Below are 27,779 nucleotides of genomic sequence, written 5' to 3'. Positions count from 1 at the left end.
CAGTGTTCTGTTTGATATCTTTTTATAAATATTGTTGTCAACATGAAAATATAATAAATATCTAACAAATTTTCTAATAAGTTCTTTGACTAACAATACGAATTCTGTGTCCAAATTTTGAGCTACATCTGCTTTATAAATCGGTAATACTGTGAGGGAAGGGGAATACTTAGTATTAATACTTGTTCAGAGACAGGTGCACTTAATAAGTAATGTCCTTAGTAACTTCCGTTATGCATCACTGGTACAGAGTATCTTTCCCAGTGCAGTCGTTAAGCACCTTTATAAGAAAGGTGACAACAATGACTTAAGCAATTATTGTCCAGTTTCCTTACTGACATCTTTTTCCAAAATATTCAGAAAGTAATTACGTAAGAGTAGTCTCACATTTAAGCAGAACAATATCCTTGCCATATTTACTTAACTTGAATTTCAGAAGGTATACTCAGCTGACAATGCTATTTTCACTTTGACTCACCAAATATTACAAGCCTTAAATAATAAAATGTTGCTAATTGTTATTTTTGTGGTCTTTCCAAGGCATTTGATTGCATAGATCGTGTTACACTCTTGGAAAAACTTAAGTTGTACTGCACTTAATTGGTGTGAATGATATTTCGCAACCAGAATGCAAAAAGTTGAGCTGCATATTTCAGAAAACACTGGAAAGGTAAAAAATGCCAGGGACTGGGGAGAAATAACAAAGTGAGTCCACTCCTGTTCCATGTGAATGGCCTACCACTTAAAATTTAACAAACAAAAGTGGTACTTTTTGCAAACAGTACTATTGTATAATAAATCCCATTAAAGAGAAAACAGAAGATATTGCTTTGGTGTTTTACAAAGAATTATTAAGGGGTTCTCTGAAAATAGTCTCTCCATAGATTAGGAGAAGACACGATGTAATCATTTATGTCCAACAAACAGAGTCATACCAACAACTGATGTAACTCTTGAACAGTAGCCAGTAAATAGGACAGAAGGCTCTAAATTTTTGGGTAAACAAATTCCTGAAAACTTGAACGGAATAAAGGATATTATTGAGCTTCACACACAAATGAGTTTAGCTACTTTTGATCATAATATAAATGCCAACCGTGGAAACAACTGAATCAACCTCTTTACATTTGCGTACTTGCACTCAGTAATATCTTCTGGAGTAATTTTCTGGAGTCACTTGTGACTTTACCTAAAGGTTTTCTGCTGAGTCGTTGCTTTCCAGCCCCGGACGCTATTTGCCTAAGAGGCTCCATAATGCATCCAACATTGGTGTTCCCAATTACTAACAAATCCCTCTCCCCCCCTCGGACTCTGACCCTGCTGAAGGAGCTTTCAGCCGTCCACTTACAGGGTGAATGGGCGAGGCCAGATGGCCAGCCTCAAGGATGGTCCTCCACCTCGAGTGACGCGAATGCATTACCATCTGCGATGAGATTGGATCCACTGTGTCGGGTCATCCACAAAGTGTCTCGTCAGCAGAGTTTGTTGGCATAACCTTCTGGAGCAAGAGTGCAGTAACAATTTTTGTGATGTTTATGAAAATGTTCAAATGTGTGTGAAATCTTGTGGGACTTAACTGCTAAGGTCATTAGCCCCTAAGCTTACACACTACTTAACCTAAATTATCCTAAGGACAAACACACACACCCGTGCCCGAGGAGGGACTCCAACCTCCGCCGGGACCAGCCTCACAAGCCATGACTGCAGCGCCTCGGACCGCTCGGCTAATCCCGCGCGGCGTGTGATGTTTATAGCACCACATGCTGCAGAAGATTCTTAGGGAATCTTACGATTATTGTACTCACGTGCCAATAATTTTAGTCCATAGTACTATTTATGCTTAGTAACAATTTATTAGAAGTTGTGTAATTGACTGTCTAATATTTGCGAATTATATTGCGTTAACAGCGGACAGTGAAAAAGCATAAATAGTACATTACCTAAATTTGCATCAATTCTAAAAAGTTGTACTTCAAATACTAATAGTCGAAATATGTAAAGTGAGATAGTGGATCAATCGCGGATGAGAAGCACGCTGGACGGCAAAACTGAAAGTACTAAAGTACTAAAAGCTGACAAATTTCGTTATTTAAGCAGCTTCCTCGCAGAAGAATGGAACGAGAAGGGGCTCTAATAACTAACACAATGGGAAGTACCTTCTGCTGTGCACACTTCACGGTGGTTTGCAGATGGTGTAGAAGACAATAGATATAGCACGGAATTCAGAAAAATAATTCCAACAGTGAAACATGCTATCACGAACAAATCGTTGTCAAGAACTTTATCTGGAATGTGCTCCTGCATGTTCTTGAAACATGGACAGTGCAGGTGACCGACAGAAAACGCTTGGAAGCGACGGACATGCGACTTTGGAGAAAGCTAACAAGGACTAGCTGCACAAAAGGAATATATGTCTTGAAAGAGATCGACGAGCAAAAGCAGACCCAAAGCAACTATTTAAAAACGGAAGGCGAAATTTTTGGATCTTACTTTAGACACAAGGAGATTATAACTGTTACAGTAGGAGTGAATTACTTAGGACAGAGAACCAATGGCAGCCAAAGAAAGGAAACACAACATCTATTGCAGGTAATAAACCATCAGAATATCAAGAACGAGGGCAGCACAAAATAGAGCAGACTGGATACAGAGCAAAGAATAGCTTTTAGAAGTTGATGATGTCGCTTTGGAACCCATATACATCATATTCCTGAAGACGGAACACTGCAGAAACACTTCGATTGTAAAGAGTCTTTCGTGACTGCAAGCGGTAACTTTTAACAGTCACTTAATGCGAAACAATAACGTACTTTATGAACAAAGACCGCTACAGAGCTTTCCGCAATAAAGTTTTACATGACAGTTAGCAGAATAGCGGACGATATACAGCCCTCATCAAAACCGGCGCGGTCGCGCAGCCCACGACATCAGCGGCTCGCTGGAGCCACAGCCGGGTCGACCATCCCATCCGTCATGTGAACCTCTGGGTCTCCCGGACGTGTTTTCTCCTCCCGTGGCCAGCACGCAGGCGCGGACGGGCTTTTTTCCGCGACTGTTACCGCCGTATGACATGCATATGTATTACTGTAATACGTTCCTTTCAAAAACTCGCGCGGCTGCCAGCAGCAGCAAAACGTGTGGCCTCATTAGCGAATGCGCGATGGCCTGTCCCCTGGCAGCCCATTACTAATGACCTCTTTCCATCCCAAGTGGCGAAAAAAAATTGTCCCGATATGTCCGGCCCTTGGCGTCGTTTCCGAAGTAGTGCTCAGAAGCACCCACCAGGCCACGGACGGCAGTACCAATTGAGATTTGAGAGCCGTTACCGTACATTTCAGTTATTAGGGAAGTCCTACGGTATTTTTATTATATAGTGCTTACTCAGATAACAAATCGTTCTTTCCACGATGTTACAAAGTATTAGTTGAAATGTATTGTAAGTAGACTGTTCCGGTTTTTATGTTGGTAACGCCCCGTAGCGCTCTGTATGAAAATCGCTGACTGTGCTGTGTGCAGTCTGTGGCTGGTTGGACTCATTGTTGGAATATTTGCTATTGTAGTGTTGGGCAGCTGGATGGGAATAGCGCATGGTGTTGTGCGGTTGGAGGTGAGCCGCCAGCAGTGGTGGATGTGGAGAGAGAGATGTCAGAGTTTTGAGAGGCTACTATAAGCGGACGATCTGGACGTGTGTCTGCCAGAAAAAGGAAATTTGTGAAGATGGAGGTCATATATGATGACTTTTGAACATTATTAAGGTAAATACAATGTTTGTACCAAAATCTTTCATTTGTTAATTATGCCTATCAGTAGTTAGTGCCTTCAGTAGTTAGAGAATCTTTTATTCAGCTGGCAGTGTTGGCGCTCGCTGTACTGCAGTAGTAAGAGTAACGAAGATGTTTGTGAAGTAAGTGACTCATAAAAGTTATAGGTTATTGTTAGCCAGGGCCATTCTTTTGTGGGGATTATTGAGTCAGATTGAAAGTCAGATTGCCTTGCGCTAAAAATATTGTGTGTTAGTTTAGTGATGATCAGAATAAGTAAAGCGAGAAATGTCTGAGTACGTTCAGTTTGCTCAGCTGTATGAAAATCAAATAACGTAATAGGTTTACTAGCACAGTCATTCATAATTTTTCTAAGGGGACGTTTCAGTATGTCATACTTTCAGTAGACGGGCACACACATACACACCAAAAAAATCGAACACACACAGAGTATTCCAAACCATAACGATCGGAATTTTGGTAGGGAATGATAACTGCGTAGTTTGAGATAAGGAATCAATAATCGAAAATGGGTAGTTATCTTTTATTGGCATAAACAATTTATACCTTACACCTGAAGATCGTAGCAACTATTCAAAGTCATCACCGCCAGGCTCAGTGAACATGTTACACTAAAAATCCAAAAAAACTGGTACACCTGCCTAATATCGTGCATGGCCCCCGCGAGCACGCAGAAGTGCCGCAACACGACGTGGCGTGGACTCGACTAATGTCTACAGCTGCGCTGGAGGGAATTGACACAATGAAACCTGCAGGGCTGTCCATAAACCCGTACGAGTACTAAAGTGTGGAGATCTCTTCTGAACAGCACGTCGCAAGGCATCCCAGATATACTCAATAATGTTCATGTCTCGGGACTTTGGTGGCCAGCGCAAGTGTTTAAACTCAGAAGAGCGTGGGTTGTGTGGTGTCGCGTTGCCCTGCTGCAGTTGCCCAAGTCCGTAAGAATGCACAATGGACATGAAAGGATGCAATGATTTGACAGGATGCTTACATACGTGTCACCTGCCAGAGTCGTATCTAGACGTATCTGGGATCCCTTATCAGTCCAACTGTACACGCCACCAACCATTACAGAACCTTCACCAGCTTGAAAGCCGGCCGAAGTGGCCGTGCGGTTAAAGGCGCTGCAGTCTGGAACCGCAAGACCGCTAGGGTCGCAGGTTCGAATCCTGCCTCGGGCGTGGATGTTTGTGATGTCCTTAGGTTAGTTAGGTTTAACTAGTTCTAAGTTCTAGGGGACTAATGACCTCAGAAGTTGAGTCCCATAGTGCTCAGAGCCATTTGAACCATTTTTTGAACCAGCTTGAAAGTCCCCTACTGACATGCAGGGTCCACGGATTCATGAAGTTGTCTCCACACCCGGACACGTCCATCCGCTCGATACAATCTGAAACGAGGCTCGTCCGAGCAGGCAACATCTTCCTAGTCGTCAACAGTCCATTGTCAGTGTTGACGGGCCCAGGCGAGGCGTGGAGTTTTGTGTCGCACATACACGAGTGGGCCTTCGGCTCCGAAAGCCCATATCGATGATGTTTCGTTGAATGGTTCGTACGCTGACACTTGTTCATGGCCCAGCATTGAAATCTGCAGCAATTTGAGGAAGGGTTGCACTTCTATCTCGTTGAAAAATTCTCTTCACTTGCCGTTGGTCCCATTCTCGCAGGATCTTTTTCCGACCGCAGCGATGTCGGAGATTTGATTTTTTACCGGATTCCTGATATTCAGGGTACATTCATGAAATGGTTGTACGGGAAAAATCTCCACTTCATTGCTACCTCGGAAGTGCTGTCCCATCGCTCGAGCGCCGACTATAACATCACGTTCAAACTCAATTAAATCTTGATAACCTGCCATTTTAGCAGGAGCAGCCGATCTAACAACTGCGCCAGAAACGTGTTGTCACATACAGCCGTTGCCGACCGCAGCGCCGTATCCTGCGTATCACTGTATTTGAATTCGCATGCCTGTACCAGTTTGGTGTAAAGAATTTATCCAACGCTACCTCGTAAAATTCTTCACGGAGAAAAATTCTCCCTCTATGTAGACTGATCCGGCCGCTGTGGCCGATCGGTTTTATGCGCTTCAGTCCAGAACGGTGTGACTGCTACGGTCGCAGGTTCTAATCCTGCCTCGGGCATGGATGTGTGTGATGTCCTTAGGTTAGTTAGTTTATGTAGTTCAAAGTCTAGGGGACTGATGACCTCTGATGTTAAATCCCATAGTGCTTAGAGCAATTTTTTTTTTTTTGGTAGACTGAACAAGCCAGTTTCTCATTGGAGATAAAGTTCTCCTGTGAAATGGAGGCATCATGCCGCAACTTCAGTAATTTTAATTGCTTCGGGAATAAAAAGTAAAAGTCCAAATCGCAATTTATTTTCGTTCTACTGGAGATAATCGTTTTCGGTAATAAATACCATTATCATACTACTATGACAAATCTCTCACGGTATGACTCCGTGGCTCCGACCACCAGCTCTTCATGTGGCCTAGAATTTTGGTCTGATGATGGCTATTTTAACCGAAACAGATTAGCTCCATAAGAACGAAAATAAATTACGATTTGGACTGGTACTGTGCTACTTCTCATTTTTCTATATAGTTTTTCAACTTAGGATGCCACCTGCTGTGAAACTTTTCTCTGTGCATTCATTCAGCTTCCCAGGCTCTGCATCCCACTATACCATACATTAAATACTTATCTACGTGTTCCTATAAGCAGTAATGCACCATCATCGACAACCGGTCGTGAACTGTAAACTGTGCTAAACATGATCGTCAACAACTCAACCTTTTCTTGAAAAAGCGCTAACAACGTCAAAGCGGTAGGTAATTGTGTGTTACGAAACATAAACGCATTATAAAAGCTTGTCTCACACCCATCGCTCATTGAGACCCCACGCTGCCAGAAGTTTTAATTCGTGACCATTAGTTCCAGAACGTAGATTCCCATACCTTCTACCCCTGTGCACGTGTGCCCCAGGGCTCTGTCCTCTCCCCTCTCCTCTATCTCCTGTACACAGCAGATATGCCCCAAACCTCCCCCCCCCCCCCCCCCGCCTTCTCCAGAATCACCTTCGCCTTTTGCCACTTGGTGTAACCAGTGGCTCCTGAAAATCAATCCTTCCAAGACCCAGGCAATCATCCTAGGTCATACCACTCGCTCCTTCCGGCTCCTTGATTTCTCCCTTACCATCTGCACCTGTCCTGTCCGCCTCTTCCCCACCCTCACCTACCTTGGCCTCACCACTAACCATCACCTCACGTGGATCCATCATCTATCCAGTCCAAAGCCCACAACTGCCTCCGACTCCTCAAACTCCTCTCTGAGTGGACATGGGGGTTGAACCCCTCTACAATCCTCCACACCTACAAATCCTTAATCTGTTCTATCCTCTGTTATACCAGTCCCACCTGGATATCCGTCCCCCCCCCCCCAAAAAAAAATTCTATAAGTCCCTCCAGATCCTCGAGCACCATGCATTCCGCATCACCTTTGGTATACGCCTCCCATCCCTCTTGTGGATTCTCTATGATCTGATTCCTTTCCCCCATCTGCTCCTTTTCCTCGAACATATCTGTGTACTCTACACCTCCCGCCGCCTTGATCCCCCTCATCCCCTGGTTGCTGCTCTTCTCTCCAACCCCTGCCCTCTGCTGTGCCTTCACTGTTGTGTCCCCCCTATCCTCCATCTCTACACCCTTCATCTCCTTTCTCAAGGTGGTTTCTATCGACTAACTCTCCCAGATGATGCCCTCTCTCCCGCCATTTATGCCTCCTATCAACTCTGATCCTCAACTCCCCCTCTCTTCCTCTGTCCTTTCCCGGGCTCCTTCTCCCCCCTTCCATCCTGTTTTTCCCCGCCTACCCTCTCTCTGACTACCTTCTCTCACCTGAGTCCTTTTGCTCTCCCCTCCACTGCCTTTCCCACTCATTCTCGCGTCCACCCAGCCCCCCTTTTTTCTATGTCCTCTCCCTCCATCGGCTCCCCCTTTTTTCTTTTCCTCTCCTCTCCCCCTTTTTCTCCTCATCGGTCTGGGACCTCTCCCCCCCCCCCCACCAATCTGCCACTGTGTCGCCTGTATAGTGTTGTTTCAGGTGAGTGCTCAGTGTAGTGTGTCCCCTGTCAGTGTTGCGAACAGCCTACATACTTTCGCTAGTTGCGTTTTTTATCTCGTGCGAACAGAAACCAGACTGTCGCCGTGTTTTTTAATTGTGCCTGTCTATTTACTATGTGTTTTAATTAGCATCGCCGACCATTTTGTTTTTATATTTTTCTTCGTATCTTTTTCTCCATGTTTCAGTTTTTCATACCCACCGTTTTATCGCCTGCTTTTGTTCGAACTCCAATAAAAGAAAAAGACAAGTTCTCAGTTCGAGTATAATAAATTTTCTTGAGACTGAGACGCTTATGTCCAGGAATCAGCATGGTTTTAGAAAGTACCGCTTGTGCGAACTCAGCTTGCTTTTTTCTCACATGATTTACTCCGAACTGTAGATGAGGGCAACAGGCAGATTCCGTATTTCTGGATTTCCGGAAAGCATTTGGCTTGGTGCCCCATTGCAGGCTGTTAACTAAGGTATGAGCATAGGCAATAAGTTCACAGATGTGTGAGTGGCTTAAAGATTTCTTAAACACACACATCAAAAAAAGTTCCATGAGTTCTGGAACCAGTACAGAAAATTGGAATGGAGATCAACATAAGCATCATTTCCACCATTTTATTGCTCATGAAAACCACACATTGCATGTTGTACCACCATGCAGCGAAACCTTCTGAGGTGGTGGTCAAGATTGCTGTACTCACCAGTACCTCTAATACCGTGTAGCACCTCCTCTTGCTTTGATGCATGCCTGTATTCGTCGTGGAATACTATCCACAAGTTCATCAAGGCACTCTTGGTCCAGATTGTCCCACTCTTCAACGGCGTAGATCCCTCAGAGTGATTGGTGGGTCACACTGCACATGAACAGCCCTTTCCAGTCTATCCCATGCTGGCCACTCTAATCGAGCGATGTCGTTATCCTGAAGGAAGTCACTCACAAGATGTGCACAATGCAGGCGCGAATTGTCGTCCATGAAGACTAACACCTCGCCAATATTCTGCCGACATGGTTACACTATCGGTCGGAGGATGGCACTCACGTATCGACAGCCGTTACGGCATCTTCAATGACCACCAGCGGCGTATGCCGGCCCCACACAATGCAATCCCAAAATAGCAAGGAACCTCCATCTTGCTGCACTCGCTGGACAGTGTGGCGATGGTGTTTAGCCTGACTGGGTTGCCTCCAAACACGTCTCCCACGATTGTCTGGTTGAAGGCATGTGCGACACTCATCAGTGAAGAGAACGTGATGCCAGTCCTCAGCGGGTCATTTGGCATGTTGTTGAGCCCTTCTGTACCGCGCTGCATGGTGTCATGGTTGCAAAGGTATACCTTGCCATGGGCGTCGGGAGTGAAGTTGCGGATCATGCAGCCTAATGCGTACAGTTTGAGTCTTAACACGACGTCCTGTGGCTGCATGAAAAGCATTATTAAACATGGCGGCGTTGCTGTCAGGGTTCCTCCGAGCCATAATCTGTAGGTAGAGTCCTCCACTGCAGTAGTAGCCCTTGGGCAGCCTGAGTGAGGCATGTCAGTCTTGTCTCTCTGTATCTCCTCCATGTCCAAACAACATCGCTTTGGTTCACTCCGGGACGCATGGACACTTCCCTTGTTGAGAGCCCTTCCCGGCAAAAAGTAGCAATGTGGATGCGATCGAACAGCGGTATTGACCGTCTAGGCATGGTTGAACTACAGGCAACACGAGCAGTGTATCTCCTTCCTGGTGGATTGGCTGTCGGAACTGATTGGCTGTCGGAAGCCCTCCGTCTGATAGGCGCTGCTCATGAATGGTTTTTTACATCTTTGGGTGGGTTTAGTGACATCTCAGAACAGTCAAAGGAACTGTGTCTGTGATACAACATCCACAGTCAACGTCTACCTTCAGGAGTTCTGCGAACCGGGGAGATGCCAAACTTTTTTTGATGTATGTGTGTAGTAGAACCAATTTGTCGTCCTTGACGGCGAGTGTTCATCAGAGACAAGGATTCGGCAGGAGTGCCCCAAGGAAGTCTGATTGGATCGCTGTTGTTTTGTGTATAGATAAATGGTTTGGCACATGGGGTGGGCAGTAGTGTGAGGTTGTTTGCTGATGATGCTGCGGCGTACTGTAAGGTGTCGAAGCTGAGTGACGGTAGGAAGATACAACTCGACAGATAATTGTCTAGTTGGTGTTATGAAGGGCAGCTAGCCCTAAATGTTGGAAAATATAAGTCAAAGCGGTTAGGAGAAACAAACATGTAATGTTCGGATACAGTATTAGTAGCGTACCGCTTGACTCAGTCACGTCGTTTAAATACGAGGGTTATTCGGAAAGTAAGGAACAATCGGTCGCGAAATGGAAACCACAATGAAAATCCGATGAAGTTTTACACAGGTGCGTTGGGGATGTCTCAAGTATGCCCGTTGATCGCATCACGTCGTTCTTTTTAGTTCTGAGCACACAGGGAGCACATAAAGATGCCTAGAACAACAGTGTCTCCCGCCAAGTACGAGGGCTGGGGAGAAATTTCGCCTGAAGCTATGCAGCCAACATTACATAACTGTCTGGCGTTTTCTTCTTCAAGACAATTCTCAGCCGCATTCTGCAGGGGCAATGAAGATGCTCCTGCAACGTTTTCAGTTGGAAATGTTTGATTACCCACAATACAGCCTGTAATTGTCTCCCTCTGAGTTTCATCTCTGCTCACATGAACCATTGGCTATCGCCAGCGTAGGGAATTGACGGAAAGCATTGGCGGCTGCTTTCTATAACGAGGATATTGGAAAGTTGGTACGACGTTACGACAAACGTCTAAGTCGGATCGGCGACTATGGCGATAAGTAGCTGGAAGTTGTAGCTAACTGTTGCAAGTAAAACAGTTTTGATTTGGTTTCCATTTCGCGACCTATATTTCCTTACTTTCCGAATAACGCTCGTATTTGGATATAAGGCTGAAAAGCGATATTAAATGGAACGTGCATGTGAGGATTGTGGCAGGGAAGGCGACTGGTCGACTTCGAATTATGGGGAGAATTTTAGGAAAGTTGTCCATCTGCAAAGGAGACCGCATATAGGACGCTGGTGCGACCTGTTCTTGAATACTGTTCGAGTGTTTGGGATCAGTACCAGGTCAAATTGAAGAAGGATATCGAACCGATTCAGAGGCAAGCCACTTGATTTGTTACCGGCAGACTCGAACAGCACTTAAGTGTTACGGAGATGCTTCGGGAACTCAAATGAGAATCCCTGGAGAAATTATCGACGAGGAATAGCCAGTAGTTTCTGAGAAACGATTCTACAAAATCAATATGCAGACGAGACCAGGATCTTACTGCCTGTGGCCACAGAAAATATTCTCGAGAGGGCGCTGACTGATATATTGGCGTTTATCCGACACCATTTCTGCGTCTTTGTCAATATATTTCTAGCAACAATGTTCTCTGGCAATTAGTTTTTTTGCGAACTATGCCCCAAGTTCATTGCTGTATCATCTGTAGTACCTTAGATTTAAGCACCGCAGGAATATTCACTCGTCTCTTGCCTGGTTTTCAATGTACCAGAATGACACCTTTGTACACTGTATGTGTGTGTCTCATATTCCGGTCAGATTCAATCTTTGGTTGATTCTTATCATAAGGCCACTCCATTTGAATATTTTGTTTGATATTAGACAAAATAGGATCTTTAGGCCCAAGGTAGACAATTAAATTTGAATTTACTGGGAAATTTTCCACAGTGTTTTGGCTACTGATATCTATTGCAAAATAAACATCAGCTCATGAGTCGAACTTTTTTCTCGTTCTGTTAGCAGAATTGAAAGCAAATCGCATTTGCGTGTTGTGCTATCGAGCTGAATACAATTTCATAGCCTCAATTCGACAGAAGTAGCGCCCAGCGCTGAAGTGTCCGTGTAGGAACAACTTTATTTGGCCCATATATACCCACTAAATGTGTGTGTTCTGCAAGAAGGATATATTTAAGTCAGTAAATGTGATCATGAAACTTCTTGATTGCAACTATAATTGCAAGAGCCTCCATCTCGATTTTTTTGTAATTTCTTTGTGCCACTGTCAGAGTCTTTGAAGAGAACGCACTTGGTCGTACAGAACCATGTGACGTTACTGCGTCTATGCCATAATCTGAACCATCAGCACCAGTTGTGACCATTTTTCTCAGATCATAAGTCGTAAAACATTTGGCGTAAAGCAAACATTGTTTCAGTTTGCTAAATACGCATTGAGATTCACTGTTCTAGTTCCATTTCGTGCATTTTCGTAAAATCTTGTGCAGAGGTTCACTGATGGAAGTTGCGTGACGGGATAAACTTTTCATAATAATTTAGCTGTCAGAATACGGAATACAGTTGCTTTGCGTCTTTGGGAGCCGGGAGGTTTTTAATAGCGTCAGCGTGTTGCAGCGTTGGCTTGATGGCGTGTGCGGACCTTATGTATCCTAATCCATGCTCAAAAAGAGATACTCTTGTCTTTCTTGCATTTCAATTTTGCCGCTTGTAGAATTTTCAAACCAGATTCAATATTCTGTACAGCTCCTGTAGAGTTGTACATGAGACAGCGTTTGGAGATTTCCGAATTAACTGTGGCAATCACGATGGGTAACCGCTTATGACAGTAGATACCAAATGGAATACTTATCATCACAAATCTCTGTGTGGCTTCGTTCAAAGGGATTTGCAAATATGCTTCCTTAACATCCAGCTTCGCAAAGTACCCACCACCGACTAATTTTGACATCACTTATTCCGGCTTGGGAGTAGGGTATCAATCAATAACAGACTGAGAATTAATTAGCGTTTCAATTGTCCACAGAATCGAAGTCAGCCTTTGGGTTTCTGTACAACTGCTATCGGTGTTGCCCACTGGCTACTTGCTACGGTTTCGATAATCTCATCGTGTTCAAGATGGTCGAGTTTCTGCTTTACTTTATCTTTTAACGTAAAAGGAATGTAGCATGCTTTGCAAAATTTCGGCACCACATTCGGCTTCAGCGTAATGTGTGCCTTGTAACCTTTGATCCTGCTTGTTGCTTCGAAAAACATATTCTCATATTTTTGCAACGACTGAATAACTTCCAATTCGAAATGTCAATCTGAATTGTATTTTCTCCCTCATCAATGCTAAAGCCTAAAGCACTGCACGGATCCAGTCCCAGTAAAAGCATGCATCGCCGAACCCGAGTATGACGGCGCAGGGCGCCACGCTTTTGCATAACTACAGAGAAAGATTGTAGGCACCTCTGAGGCAAATTTCAAACTACTTCGTTGGAATGGGAGACAATTACGTGTTTTTGAAAAGTGACCATTCAATTGAGTTGCACTGTGTTGTTATTCCAGGACTCTACTTTCCGATCGAACACCGGAAAGGTTAGGGGTAGCATTTTCATTTGGCCGTCGTCCTTCTGTCCTTCAAGTTGGGCTAAGTGCGCCATCAAGAGCTCCTGTGTTGCTGACAGTTGCTACAACATGGTTAGCACTGGTTGTAGGACGAGTTCCGATTAGACAAAATTCGCAAAAATCTTCCTGAAAAGGAACCGGATTAGCAGTCCTAGAATCAAACAGCCACGCAATGTTGGCACAGACATCAATGAAAATAGTCATGCACTCATAGGTTAAGTAAAAATAAAAAAACATTCCTGCTTAGTTATCACTCTTTCTCAAATATTGTGCCTTTTGTTTGTTTCCCAGTGTTCACGAGAAAACTCTGGGTTTGCGCTGATCAATAATTTCAAGTTTTCTTCATCCTCCAGTGTTGAGTATTGATAACGAAGCATCAACTACCTTGAAAGTTTTTCCACGTCACAAAAACTTTGACAGGTGAAAATTGATATCTGTTCTCAATGTTTTCCTCTCTTCGCCAAAATGATGTTGTGAGAAACAAACAATATGTAACATTTATCCTCATTTGCAAAAATGTTGTGAATGTAGTAACTGAATGGTACTAGTAATTGAACCCAAACAGCCGGCTGCGGTGGCCGAGCGGTTCTAGGCGCTACAGTCTGGAACCGCGCGACCGCTACGGTCGCAGGTTCGAATCCTGCCTCGGGCATGGATGTGTGTGTTGTCCTTAGGTTAGTTAGGTTTAAGTAGTTCTAAGTTCTAGGGGACTGATGACCTTAGAAGTTAAGTCCCATAGTGCTCAGAGCCATTTTTGAACCCAAACATCCACAGTAGCAGAATAGTGTTTTCATTCTACGATTCCTTAATGCTGGCTGATTTGCATGGTTGCATATAAACACTTGTTTGATAGGGCAGTACTCTAATGAAGATATGGCAACATAACTAGAAATAAAAAATAACGTTCATTGCGAGTATGTTACAAAATGGTATTTCAGTACAGTTTGATGTATGGCACTTGAGGTCCAAAGATTTATACAACGGTATCCAACTAACTTTGCGGTCTCTTGACAGTCTATGATATTTTACGTATCGCTGACAGTAATTTTTACAAACACTCTTCTACTGGTCGTACTTCACCATAAATAACGGCTTCTAAGTCGGAAGAATGTCTTCAGAGTACTATACTGCGTTGACTCCAAGCACTGAATGGTACTATCTAATCGCCAGTACATAACTGTGTAAGTGTCTGCAGCGCAGCCAAAGGAGTCCCAATGTCTGCCAGTACAAGGCAGAAGAGAAATAGTCCACAGCTGACAGCGTTCCCTATTGGATGATGTCCACTCTTATCGGCAGACGTATGGCGCGGCGCAGGAAGCGGTGCAGAAGCAGGAAGAGATCCATGTTTGTGAGCGCCATCTGGAGACTGCTGCATGGACTGAGAGATGTCAGGTGCGTGGTTGTATCTGTCTGCTGGTAGCCTCTCGTGGTATTTGTCGTGTCTCTCTTGCTTCGTACAGAACAGTATCTGTCATAGCAGTTGAGTCTGCTGCAGAGTAAGTGGCAAGTTTGCCTTTGTCAGTCAGAATTATTACTCGTCAAACTTGATTTTTCCTTCAATTCCAGTCACTCATCACAATCAAATTTTCACCTCTCTTAACTACCTGAATGATTTATTTTTATATCATTACACGTTCTTACTCTCTCTGTATCATCTATGAAGTTATTTGGCTTATAAACTTGTAACTTTTGGTGGATATTGGCTTCATGTCTGTCTTGGACTCGATTAACGTTTTACTGCCGCCAACTTATATTTCGCGGAAAGACCACAAAGATAAGATAAGAGAGATTAGGGCTCGTACAGAGGCATATAGGCAGACATTTATCCCTCGTTCTGTTTGGGAGTGGAACAGGAAGAGAAGATGCTAGTTGTGGTACGAGGTACCCTCCGCCACGCACCGTATAGTGGATTGCGGAGTATTTATGTAGATGTAGATGTAGAACGTTCACTATGCTGTTCATGGTAGATTGTCCACCTTCCTGTTTTCTTATGAATAATGAAGCTTACTCCCTGCTAATCCTGTTTTTACATGACCAGACGTCCATTATTTCCTGCCGCCACGCTTAGGAATTCACACTGTATCTAACTTCAAACTATTCATTTTTATAGTATAAGCTACCTACCCAATGAACGGATCCAACGTTCAACGCTCCGAGCTGGGATATGCCAATTTTTTTCCTTGATAACGACGACCTTCTGAGTAGTCCCCGCCCTGATATCCAAATGAGGGACTATTCTACCTCCATAATATTTTAAGCAAGAGCATCCCTTCATGGTTAAGCCAAAGAATAGAGCTGTATGTCCTCGAGAAGAAAACAACAACTGCAGTTTCCTCTCGCATTTAGCTGTTCGCAGTAGCAATGCAGCAAGTCCATGTTGGCTAATACAGGGTGCCCATAAAGTAGGTATCCATTTTCATTTTCCCCGATTTGCTACAGAAAAATAAACATATTTAGAGAGAGTAGCTACTACTGTTCAACATCTCCACCTTCATTGGCAACACACTGTTCCCATCGCCTTGTGGTTGCTGGAACACGCGCTGTAACATTTGAGGGGTTATGAGCAAGCACGTTTCAGTTCATTCAAATGTGGCACCCTGGTAGCATAAACTCGGCTCTTGATGAAATCCCGCGCAAAAAAGTCCAGAGGAGTGAGGTCGGGGGAGCGAGCAGCCCACGTGCGACCTGCAGCTCTTACCATTCACCTGTAAGGAAGGGTCACGTCCCGGTAGTCCCGGACAATGTTTGCATAGTGGGGTGGTGCCCCATCTTGTTGATACATGACAAAGTCAAGGATACCATCCTGTTGCTACTGTGGTTCCAAGAACAACTGCAGCATGTCCAGGTAGGTTGTTCCGGTAATTGTCTTTTCAGACAACATAAACGGCCCATAGATCCTATCTTCCATCAGACGAAGCCACACATTGACTTTGGGAGAGTCCCTTTGCCACTCAGTGAATTCATGGGGTTGCTCGTCTGCCCAGATCCGGCAATTGTGTTTGTTGACGACGACGCAGACATGAAATGTCATCTCGTCGCTAAACATAACATGATCCATCAGGTCCTCCTCGGCTACAGCCTCCAACAGATCGTGACACACGGCTGCTCGTGCCGCACGGTCTTCATCCTCCAGCTCATGAAGCACCTGGATATGGTATGCCTTCTTTTTAAGGGTGTAGTCCAGCACTTTTCACACTGTGGATTTCCGCATGGGTAGTTCACGACTCAGCTGGCAGGAAGATGCCGTTGGACTTCTGTCGACAGCTTCCCTTACACGTTGTACAGATTGTGGGCTGACCGGTGGTCGCACAGCACGTCTCTCATCAGCTACAGATCCTGCACCCCGGAATTTGTTGACGAGCTTCCGAATGGCAAGTCTTGTAGGGCCATCCTTCCTATAATTTCTCTCAAACAGCCTCTGGACCTCAGTATAGGTTTCGTCACGTAAACGATGTTCCAGAATTGTGATTCTTTCGGCAATTGTTAACATTGCGGTGTCTCTTCCCGGTACCTGTAACAGAAATAATCCATCAGTTACCTTCCATTCAGAAGGTTGTTGCACGCAGCGACTGTTATATTGACTTGTAAATAATAGATTTCAGCTATCAGTCGTCCTTTTGAAGTCTAGATCTGCCAATAAAATTTCAAGAGGACGACTGATAGCTGAAATCTATTATTTACAAGAAATAATCCACACGTAAAATGGATACTTACTTTATGGGCACTCTATATTACAATGCCACATCACTCAGTCATCCAGCCAGTTGCCGGTACTAAAAAGGCTGCTTCCCTTCTTCAGGAACCATGGGGTAATCTAGTGCCTTCACAGATATCTCTCGGCTATGGTTGCACCTATGGTACGGTTGTCTGTATCACTGAGGACGCAAGCCACCTCACCTCGTCAAAGTACACGGTTCATCATTCATTATTTATTTGGTATTTATTCCAGGCAGGATTTATTTATTGAACATGTGAGACTGATATTAGAAGTGGGATACATAATGTTTAAAGATTTTTTTATAGTATGTGGATTCTAGAGACTGATACAGTTTTCGTCAGGGGTGGTAGATTGTTTCTTGACGTTCATCCGCCCTTATCAAAGAATATCTTGATACCGTGAAAATAATTCCACTGCATCACATCTTCCAACAAGGCAGGAAGACTTTTGCTGTCACTTTTCAGTTTAGTGTTTTGGAAAAATGAAATTGCAATTATTTAATGTAGCTACTTTATTAGTCATTGGCTTCAAATAATTTATAAACGATAAACGGTCACACACTTCAAACATAATTCTAAACTCTTTGTCTTAGAACGAAGTTCTGAAGCACTTTAAAGAGCCGAACGGAATTTGATGGATAATGCAGATGCTGAGAGTGGAAAATCTTCATTAGGGACTCGGATGTGCCTCCGTTGCACTTTAGAACTCTTCAGCGAACTCATCCGCATCCAGTCTGGAACGATCTCCGTCTCGAGCAAATCGTGTTTGCACTGCCTGCATTCTCGCCCTCTCTGCGCTCCGCTCTTGGACGGTGCCGTGACGCATGTGGTGGCGTTGTCTTCACGGCTGTACGCTCTCCCACAATGAGACTTTTCCAGCAATCCTAGCTATACGTTTGCTTTTCAATTTCAAACAGTATTAAATAGTGGGTATTTCACATATGTTTCCTTTGCTTTCATCACTGATAGACCAATAGACCAGAACGGTTATTTTTCACGTTCTTTTCGAAAATATACGCTGGGCTGAAATGATAATTTTCCAGGCTCTTTTCGAGAATATAGATTATGCTTTGAAATAAAATCTTACTCCGCCGGCCGGAGTAGCCGAGCGGATCTAGGCGCTACAGTCTGGAACCACGCTCCCGCGACGGTCTCAGGTTCGAATCCTGCCCCGGGCACGGATGTGCGTGATGTCTTTAGGTTAGTTAGGTTTAAGGAGTTCTAAGTTCAAGGGGACTGATGACCTCAGAATTTAAGTCCCATAGCGCTCAGAGCCATTTGAACCATTTTTTTGAAAATCGGCCGGCATAGCCATAACAGTTTTCAAGAAGCACAGTAACGGTTCAGTCACTTTGACAAAGCAGTGACGTCGTTAATATGCATGTCTTTCACATGACTGAAATTTTGTCCTTTTCACCCAAATTGCTATACGATTTATATTGAGGGTTTAAAACTGTTCGAGGTAAAACTTTTAATCACGTATAAATTCTTAACACTGTTCAGCACAAGTGATCTCCCTACCCTACTCCTTACAGTGGTAAAAACTAACTGGTTAAAACTGATACCGGTATTTTAGTTCTAAATAACCGGTATTTTTCGGTATTGATTCCATCTGGATTACAACAGCTCTTTTTTTTTCATTTTATGCTGATAACCTGGTAAAAGCCGACATATCAATTTGCCATAGCTAATTTGTTTCGTTTTTAAATAAAACTTTTTGAAAAAGGGAAAATGCTACTTCGCAAAATTCCCATTGCTTTGAAATACTGGGCTCTTATACCAAGTGGGAGAAACTATCACTGCTATTTTAACAACAACGCTGACAGTCAGAAACTAGCAACCGACACATGGCACAGGAATAGGCACCGCATTGCCGAGGTAACAATTTACCTGTTGCCGTGTGGCATGGCATACTAGTCTGTACGCGTGTAGGTGCATCGTGCAAGACTTGCCCCCTCCTCGTCTACACGTTCTCGCTTTCATCCTCGGACATCGGTTGCGTTGCAGAATCACACCAGCCCTAGTTTGGGGGTACTTTACGGAGTGTGGTAGAAGCGAAGAACAGAGGAAAGGCGGATTAAAGAACGGGATGGGGGTAGGGGTGGTGGTGAAGGGGGCGATGGACTGGAACCCCCCCCCCCTCCAAGAGTTGAAACTAAATTAAAATCAAATGGTAATTTTTGTAATCTGCGCCAAAGCGTTAACCACGCGAATTAAGAGTGTAGGTCAGTGGATTTAGACACATAATTCAGGTTTCCCCAAGCCGTCTTCCTTTGTGTGCCCGAGAGAATGTACTACCTGTACCAGTGATTTGTGCTGCCCCCTCGTGTTCCAATTATGGGCGCCAAATATTAGCAGGGCATCCTGATCTGCCACAGTAGCACACGCTTCGCGTTTCCCTTAGGCCACTATCTGCCTTGCCCCCATTGTTGTCATTGCTGCTATTGTTACGCTGCTTGCACAGAATTCAGGAGCAATTCCAAACAGTTTGTGCGCCTTCAAGTGACGCCATCGAGAAGTGCTTCTCCGCAGCGCGGCGCTGTGGAAGACGCAAACAAAACACGTCCGCCAGGCTACACAGTTTAGTGTTTGTAGTTTCGCACTCCAGGAATTTTTCCTACAATTACATCTCTGATGTCGATCCTTCCTTGTCCTCCTGTGTCAAATGCGACGGCAGAAAGATCTTTATCCGCACCCAACTCATTAAGAATTTCTTGAGAAACCGTTGCGAGCAAAACAACTTAACAGGACTTGCTCTGTTGTATCTCCACAGAGCCATCATTATAAACGAAGAAAAATTATTTTTGAGAAGAGCAAAAAGGACAGGAAAGATGTTTTATTAAATACAGATAACATTCAATACACTGACAGTTGTTTTTCCGTGATATAAAAAGATTGAGTAATTAGCATTCACACACACATATTGTAATTTTGTATAAATACTGAAAAAAGTGTGACTCAGATGCTGATATGCATGAAGATTGCCATATGCATACTGTATGTGTAGAGAACTAAAATGAAAAATATAAACACGATTGTTTCTTTTAAAAAGATCCTTTTGGCAGATATTAACCACTCAGTGAATCAAAGAAACACAATATTACATTTAAAACAGTGGCTTTATGTACCTGCAAGTAAGCTTTCAGCCGCTGTACCGATGTAATATCATTCTCACTATTTACATTGTACTTATTAGGAAGTTTTAGTCTGAATTACGTTGTTTTGATAACATAACTAATATGGATATTGCATTTTTACCCTCACTAAGTTTGTTTAAAAACGAGTATCATTGTGAATTGCACTGAAAATAAAAATTAGAAAAACATATTTAAGTATCTATTCAAGACTTAACAATTATTATTTTCAAAATGTGATTGTATATATTTATGAACTAAACTGACAAAAATATGACTGTCAACAAATTAAGAACTACAGTTCTAAAAGCATTTTATCCTAATTTCAGTTTATTTGCTTTTAATTTGTGTGTTAAAAAAGGCTTATGAGCTTCTTGTTGAGTGTAAACAATTCTATAAAAGAAGTTACTCAAGAAAAGGTTGTGACTGCTACATATTTCAAGAAATTTAAAACATATTTGTCTAAAATAAACACATTTTTGCAATTGTTTGTAGTTTTAAGTATTAAAACAGTTTAAAACAGTAGTTTTTGAAGGTTTTTTCCTTAACTTTCAAGGAGAGGTCCCCTGAGTCTTCTTTCCCTTCTAGGCAACCGTCCCCACCCACAAAATTTCATTAATCCGAATCTGATACAGTACTCCATTTGCTTCAAAAGATTAAAAGTGTGTGGAGGCACGACAAACTTGCAATATCATATAAGGAAAAAACACGCACAATGTTTCTTGGAAGAGAAGGTAAATTTGACCGATATACATATAATTTTGTTTACGTGCTTCAAACATGGGATAATAACTGAAACCTTAATTTTGTGGTTGCTTCATGGATAAAAATTGATACCATCCAAAACTGGTGAGGCAGGGAAGTCATAAAATTTTGACATTTCGCTCTCCCCCGTCTCCTTCACTTTCGCAATCTTTGGTGGAGACAATAAGACCGATTCCTGCCACAACCTGAATCCCATACCGATCGAGATCTCCTTCATCTTCATTAGAATTTTTCAATTTTTGTTCGAAGTCTACGTTTATTATTTAAAATAATAACAATAAAAAACCGAAAACTGGCTATTTTAGAAACCGGTTCTTTTGAGCGGGTTTAATAGTCAGGTTAAATTGGAGACGCCGGCCGCGGTGGTCTCGCGGTTCTAGGCGCGCAGTCCGGAACCGTGCGACTGCTACGGTCGCAGGTTCGAATCCTGCCTCGGGCATGGATGTGTGTGATGTCCTTAGGTTAGTTAGGTTTAAGTAGTTCTAAGTTCTAGGGGACTGATAACCACAGCAGTTGAGTCCCATAGCGCTCAGAGCCATTTTTGAACCAAATTGGAGACGAATGAGGCCACTATAACCGAAAACTGGTTGTTTAAGCGATAACAGACATACGTACCTTCAGGCCCAGTATGACACCTAAATGAAATAAGTTTCCTACACGAAGCGTTAGATCAAATAATATACAAGCACGTGAAATAGTTCGTAGGGAAGAAAATTTTCTATCTGACCAATGACGACAGAATACACCGTAGCTTTATAGTTAGATGTATTCTATCGTCACTAGTCTGACAAGAAATAAGGAGAGCGCATACAAGGCGCTGGTGCGGCCTCTTCTTGTGTACTCCATCACAGTTTCGTGCCCACATCAAGCGCTCTGCTATGGCTGTAAGCGGCCAGATGAAGCCACGCAAATGCGTTAACGGAGACATACATGGGAACCGAATCTCGTTCTTCCCCAAAGTTTGTTGCGTAAATTTAGATATTTATCCACCTTTAAGTTTTAAAATTCTTCCGTGCTGTAACCTGCAGCAGTAGGTAAATATGTTTAAAGATACAGTATTTATAGGACAACAAACATTAATAGGCTACAGCTTAATCACTGGATCCTTGCTTGTGAACAAAAATTAAAGTCCATAAGAAAATAAAATAGTTGCCAGATGCTGGCAATTAAAATTCCAGACGTTCGGTGCACATCACAGATGGCAGTCGGTGACACTTGCTGACGACATGGGCGAGACGACACGGTAGCACATATGTCCAGAGAAAATGTCTCCGTACGTAGCATCTGTAGCTCGACTGCTGGCAGAGTCGCAGTCCCTCGCCAGTGCCGCAGGGCGAGTGACGTTTTCGGAAGAATCCAGCTGAGCGAAGCGATGACATACTGCACTGGTAGTGGTGACGGGAAGATGTTGGCGTAGTTACCTGCTATAGGTGGCTGCCCTGAGGCCGCTAACACTGCCACGCCACGTCCCGTGGTTACCGTCGCTTGTGGCGGAGCCATAAAGCTTACTATTGCCTATGGTCTCTGTCACCGATGCGTCTTCGTCCATCGACGTAAGATGCGATAGCGTCACTCTTGTATGCTGGTCACAGATAAACAGCGATCCCGAAATGAATATCGAAGCAGTGCAGACCAGTGTGCGATTTGCAGGGGGGGATGGGGGGGGGATTTCCCTTCCCCCCCCCCCGCCCCCTGCATCAGACCATCCCCTCCTCTGGTTTTAGTTTATGCATCCCAACCTGGGATGTTTCTTTCCCACGAACTGGAGTAAAACTTTACATATAATTTAAATTTGCGGAGCCGAACACCGAAAGTTTTTACACTCCTGGAAATGGAAAAAAGAACACATTGACACCGGTGTGTCAGACCCACCATACTTGCTCCGGACACTGCGAGAGGGCTGTACAAGCAATGATCACACGCACGGCACAGCGGACACACCAGGAACCGCGGTGTTGGCCGTCGAATGGCGCTAGCTGCGCAGCATTTGTGCACCGCCGCCGTCAGTGTCAGCCAGTTTGCCGTGGCATACGGAGCTCCATCGCAGTCTTTAACACTGGTAGCATGCCGCGACAGCGTGGACGTGAACCGTATGTGCAGTTGACGGACTTTGAGCGAGGGCGTATAGTGGGCATGCGGGAGGCCGGGTGGACGTACCGCCGAATTGCTCAACACGTGGGGCGTGAGGTCTCCACAGTACATCGATGTTGTCGCCAGTGGTCGGCGGAAGGTGCACGTGCCCGTCGACCTGGGACCGGACCGCAGCGACGCACGGATGCACGCCAAGACCGTAGGATCCTACGCAGTGCCGTAGGGGACCGCACCGCCACTTCCCAGCAAATTAGGGACACTGTTGCTCCTGGGGTATCGGCGAGGACCATTCGCAACCGTCTCCATGAAGCTGGGCTACGGTCCCGCACACCGTTAGGCCGTCTTCCGCTCACGCCCCAACATCGTGCAGCCCGCCTCCAGTGGTGTCGCGACAGGCGTGAATGGAGGGACGAATGGAGACGTGTCGTCTTCAGCGATGAGAGTCGCTTCTGCCTTGGTGCCAATGATGGTCGTATGCGTGTTTGGCGCCGTGCAGGTGAGCGCCACAATCAGGACTGCATACGACCGAGGCACACAGGGCCAACACCCGGCATCATGGTGTGGGGAGCGATCTCCTACACTGGCCGTACACCACTGGTGATCGTCGAGGGGACACTGAATAGTGCACAGTACATCCAAACCGTCATCGAACCCATCGTTCTACCATTCCTAGACCGGCAAGGGAACTTGCTGTTCCAACAGGACAATGCACGTCCGCATGTATCCCGTGCCACCCAACGTGCTCTAGAAGGTGTAAGTCAACTACCCTGGCCAGCAAGATCTCCGGATCTGTCCCCCATTGAGCATGTTTGGGACTGGATGAAGCGTCGTCTCACGCGGTCTGCACGTCCAGCACGAACGCTGGTCCAACTGAGGCGCCAGGTGGAAATGGCATGGCAAGCCGTTCCACAGGACTACATCCAGCATCTCTACGATCGTCTCCATGGGAGAATAGCAGCCTGCATTGCTGCGAAAGGTGGATATACACTGTACTAGTGCCGACATTGTGCATGCTCTGTTGCCTGTGTCTATGTGCCTGTGGTTCTGTCAGTGTGATCATGTGATGTATCTGACCCCAGGAATGTGTCAATAAAGTTTCCCCTTCCTGGGACAATGAATTCACGGTGTTCTTATTTCAATTTCCAGGAGTGTAATACAGTCTTACTGTTAATACTATTAATATGTTTGCTTATTAATTTTGAAGAAGTGTTATGTAGAAGGTAAGCATTTCAAAACATTTAGAACTAAATGACAAGACGACGCACGCCATATTTCCGTAGCATGCCACAATGTTGCAAGACGTCGCTCCAGCGTAAACGAGGCTTTAGAGCCAGGTCTGTATTGTATGGTGGATGTGATGTGTTGCGTACGAAACTAAAACCTGCAATCAGATCCAAACGTCGTGGAAAACTGTGAAGAGGTGTCATCCTGCAGCAAGATAACGCTCGCCTACATTCTGCCAAACGGACAGTCGACGCAATAAAGGAGTTGAGATTCGAGGTGCTGGAACATCCACCATACAGTCCAGACCTGAAAGCGATTTTCACATGTTTGGACCCTTAACGGAAGCACTACAGGGAAGAAGATTTGAAAGTGATGGAGACGTCATTGCTGCGGTGCAAAATTGGTTACAAATGCAACCGATAAACGTATTTTCTGATGAAATAAAAAAAAACTCGTAAAACGTCGGGAAAACTGCATTGAAGTCGAGGGATGTTACGTAGAAAAATAACTCATGTTTCAGTTTTCTATCATCAGAATAAGTACAGCTTTTCACAAATGTACCTTTACTTTTTGAATTCCCCTCGTATACCTCTATGTAGATGATTTTGTAAATAAGCTTTACCTATAATGTACTTTTAAAGATACAACAAGGGATGGCTTTTCTGATAGTGCATACGCGTGAATAGTGCGTTTCGGCATTAACATCTATTTATAAATAACTATTTAACCATGGGTAACGCCGCGGTCCAAGCTAGTAACATATATAATTATACTAACCCCCTAGGACATCCCCCCCCCCCCCACCGGTAAAAGCACAAATCGCACACTGGTGCAGACATTGACCTCAGATTGCCTCGGCCGGCGCACGCCATTGGCTCCAAAAACTATGCGCTCAGGCTTAATCACGTGGAAAGCTCTGTACAAAGATAGTGCTGCCCAGCCTGCTGGCGGCCGCCATTTTGGGTCCATCATCCTGCTGATCGTACGTTGTCCATGCTTAGCCGTTTGTATTAAAGAAAGGAACTCACCATCTCACATTTTGATGAATACTAGCTTCAAACTGAACGTCCGAATCATCAGCAACAAAAAAGAAAGCAAAATGTGCCGCAATATACACTATCTGATTAAAAGTATTCTAAAACCTGTTAGTGGACATTAATATGAAGTGTTTACATCCTTCGCCATTATGATGGCTGGAACTCTGCTCAGTACACTTTCAATGATGTCTCCGAATGTCTGTGGAGGAATAGCAGCTCATTCTTCCTCAAGAGCCGAAACCAGAGAAGGAAGTGATTTATTTTATTGATTGCAGTTTGCTATTTTAAAACATGTCCTACATATCACATATTTCGTTTGTAATGTTGGTGGTGGTGGTTAGTGTTTAACGTCCCGTCGACAACGAGGTCATTAGAGACGGAGCGCAAGCTCGGGTTAGGGAAGGATTGGGAAGGAAATCGGCCGCGCCCTTTCAAAGGAACCATCCCGGCATTTGCCTGAAACGATTTAGGGAAATCACGGAAAACCTAAATCAGGATGGCCGGAGACGGGATTGAACCGTCGTCCTCCCGAATGCGAGTCCAGTGTGCTAACCACTGCGCCACCTCGCTCGGTCGTTTGTAATCTTTTTTGTAGTTTTTTGTTTTGATTTTGTCTGCAACATTTGACACGAAATAAATACTTTTTTAAAAAACAGCAGATAATTTGAGATGAAATGTAAATAAAATGTTATTTTTTAAGAAGAATGTAAAAAACTGATAGCATTGAGGAGAAATTTGCTAGCGCCATCACCGATTGAGTGACGCTGAATACCTCGGAGTGGTTTATTCACCTGTTGACCGCCAGTCACAATAAAACAGTTTATAAACAGCAGTAGACAAATTGTTTTACTAATCCTATCTATTAAAGGTAGGCATTCAGCCATTACAACACTGGGTGTTTTCTCGCCTAGATTGCCAGCACTTCACACTACATTTACTGCAGCATTCGCTATCCTTAACTATCATTTGACTGATAAGTACAACTTTTCAGTGCATTCGGCATGTTATGTCTGATTCACAATTCTGCGTGTCATATATACTGTTATATCTCGTCTCCCTAGCATCCTCATCCTCCTCAGTGTCACTTTTGTCGCTGTCACTGTGGGTGCCACTGCCAACCCTCTGGAGATCGTTGTTACATTGCATGTAGGCATGTCTACTATGCCGTATGAACAGGTACTCTTCATGTATTGTTTTTGATATCTTCTTCTTTTGCTTGTGCCTTTGTCCAACACTTTCACAGGGTCAGCATGGTTATGGTCGGGTTTGGCAGGGTTAATTTAAGGGGCGGCCGGATGCCCTTCCCGTCGCCACCCCGTTACACGAATGATGATGATGAAATGGTGAGGACAACACAAAGACCCAGTCCCTGGGCAAAGAAAACCCCCAAACTGGTCAGCAATCGAAGCCAGGACCCCGTGATCGAGAGGCACCAACGCTAGCTGCGGATGTTTGTTGTCTTTGAAATACTATCTGTTAATGCATTTTATTGTGTCCATTTTTCTTGGTCTCTTATTGTTGTGTATTTGTGTATTTCTGTTTCTGTGTACTCTAAAGGTAGTGTATGTCTACTGTTCGCGTTGCCTGCAGAAGAAGACGTTGAGTTCTGCACACACCTTCTTCCCTGTGTGTGTAGGTAGTTGTCCATCTCAGATTCAGGCGGTTTAAGTGCATGGGATGAGGGCCATGTCCAGTTAAGGAATGCTGGGATCGATATGTTTCATTTTCAACCACTGCGTCATGTCAGGGAGGAAGTCGTACACTCTACACCCATTATCACTTACATCTCACTAACCTTGCCACATATCCAAATACCAACTTTTAAGGTTACATGTTGCGTGTATTGGTACACCAATCATTGCGTCTACATTATCTAGTCTCCCCTTCTTCAACCAGAATCTCACTGCTCTATATTTGATCGTGATATCTGTCCGTATATTCTGGGCACGACTGCAGTTCATCCACTGAGATGGTGTCGAAGTCTTCTGATAGCCTATGTAAGACACTTTTATGTCCTCGTCTGACTGATCCTTTTTTGGTGACCAATTCAGGTTGCGCGCCCAAATACTAGCTGTGAAACTGAGTACTTATTTGGAGAACGCACTGTGGTATGCTCTTAGTCATGCTGGACGGTCTGCGGCGAAGTCGACGGCCTGAATGATTCCAAAGGTGTTCCATTGCGTTCAGGTTGGGACTCTGCGCTGGCCAGGCCAGTTTAGAAATGTTATTGTCCACAGACCATCGCCTCACAACTGCTGCTTTATGACAGGATGCACTGTCAAACTGATACTATCATTGTCTCCAAAATGCTTCTCTACTGCACGCAATACACAATAGTGTGGAATATGTACATATACTTCCGCATTTAGCGTTTCCTTAAGCGCAGTAAGGGGACAACTCCCTAACCATCAAACACATCCTCTTACCGTAACACCAACTTCTTCGTACTTCACTATTGGTTCTAGACATGCTGGCAAATAACGTTTTACAGGCATCTGCCAAACGCAAATCTTTCCATCAGACTTGCG

This window comes from Schistocerca nitens, chromosome 4 (genome assembly GCF_023898315.1).
Source record: "Schistocerca nitens isolate TAMUIC-IGC-003100 chromosome 4, iqSchNite1.1, whole genome shotgun sequence".
Classification (NCBI taxonomy): domain Eukaryota; kingdom Metazoa; phylum Arthropoda; class Insecta; order Orthoptera; family Acrididae; genus Schistocerca; species Schistocerca nitens.
This window is presented reverse-complemented; position numbering follows the sequence as displayed.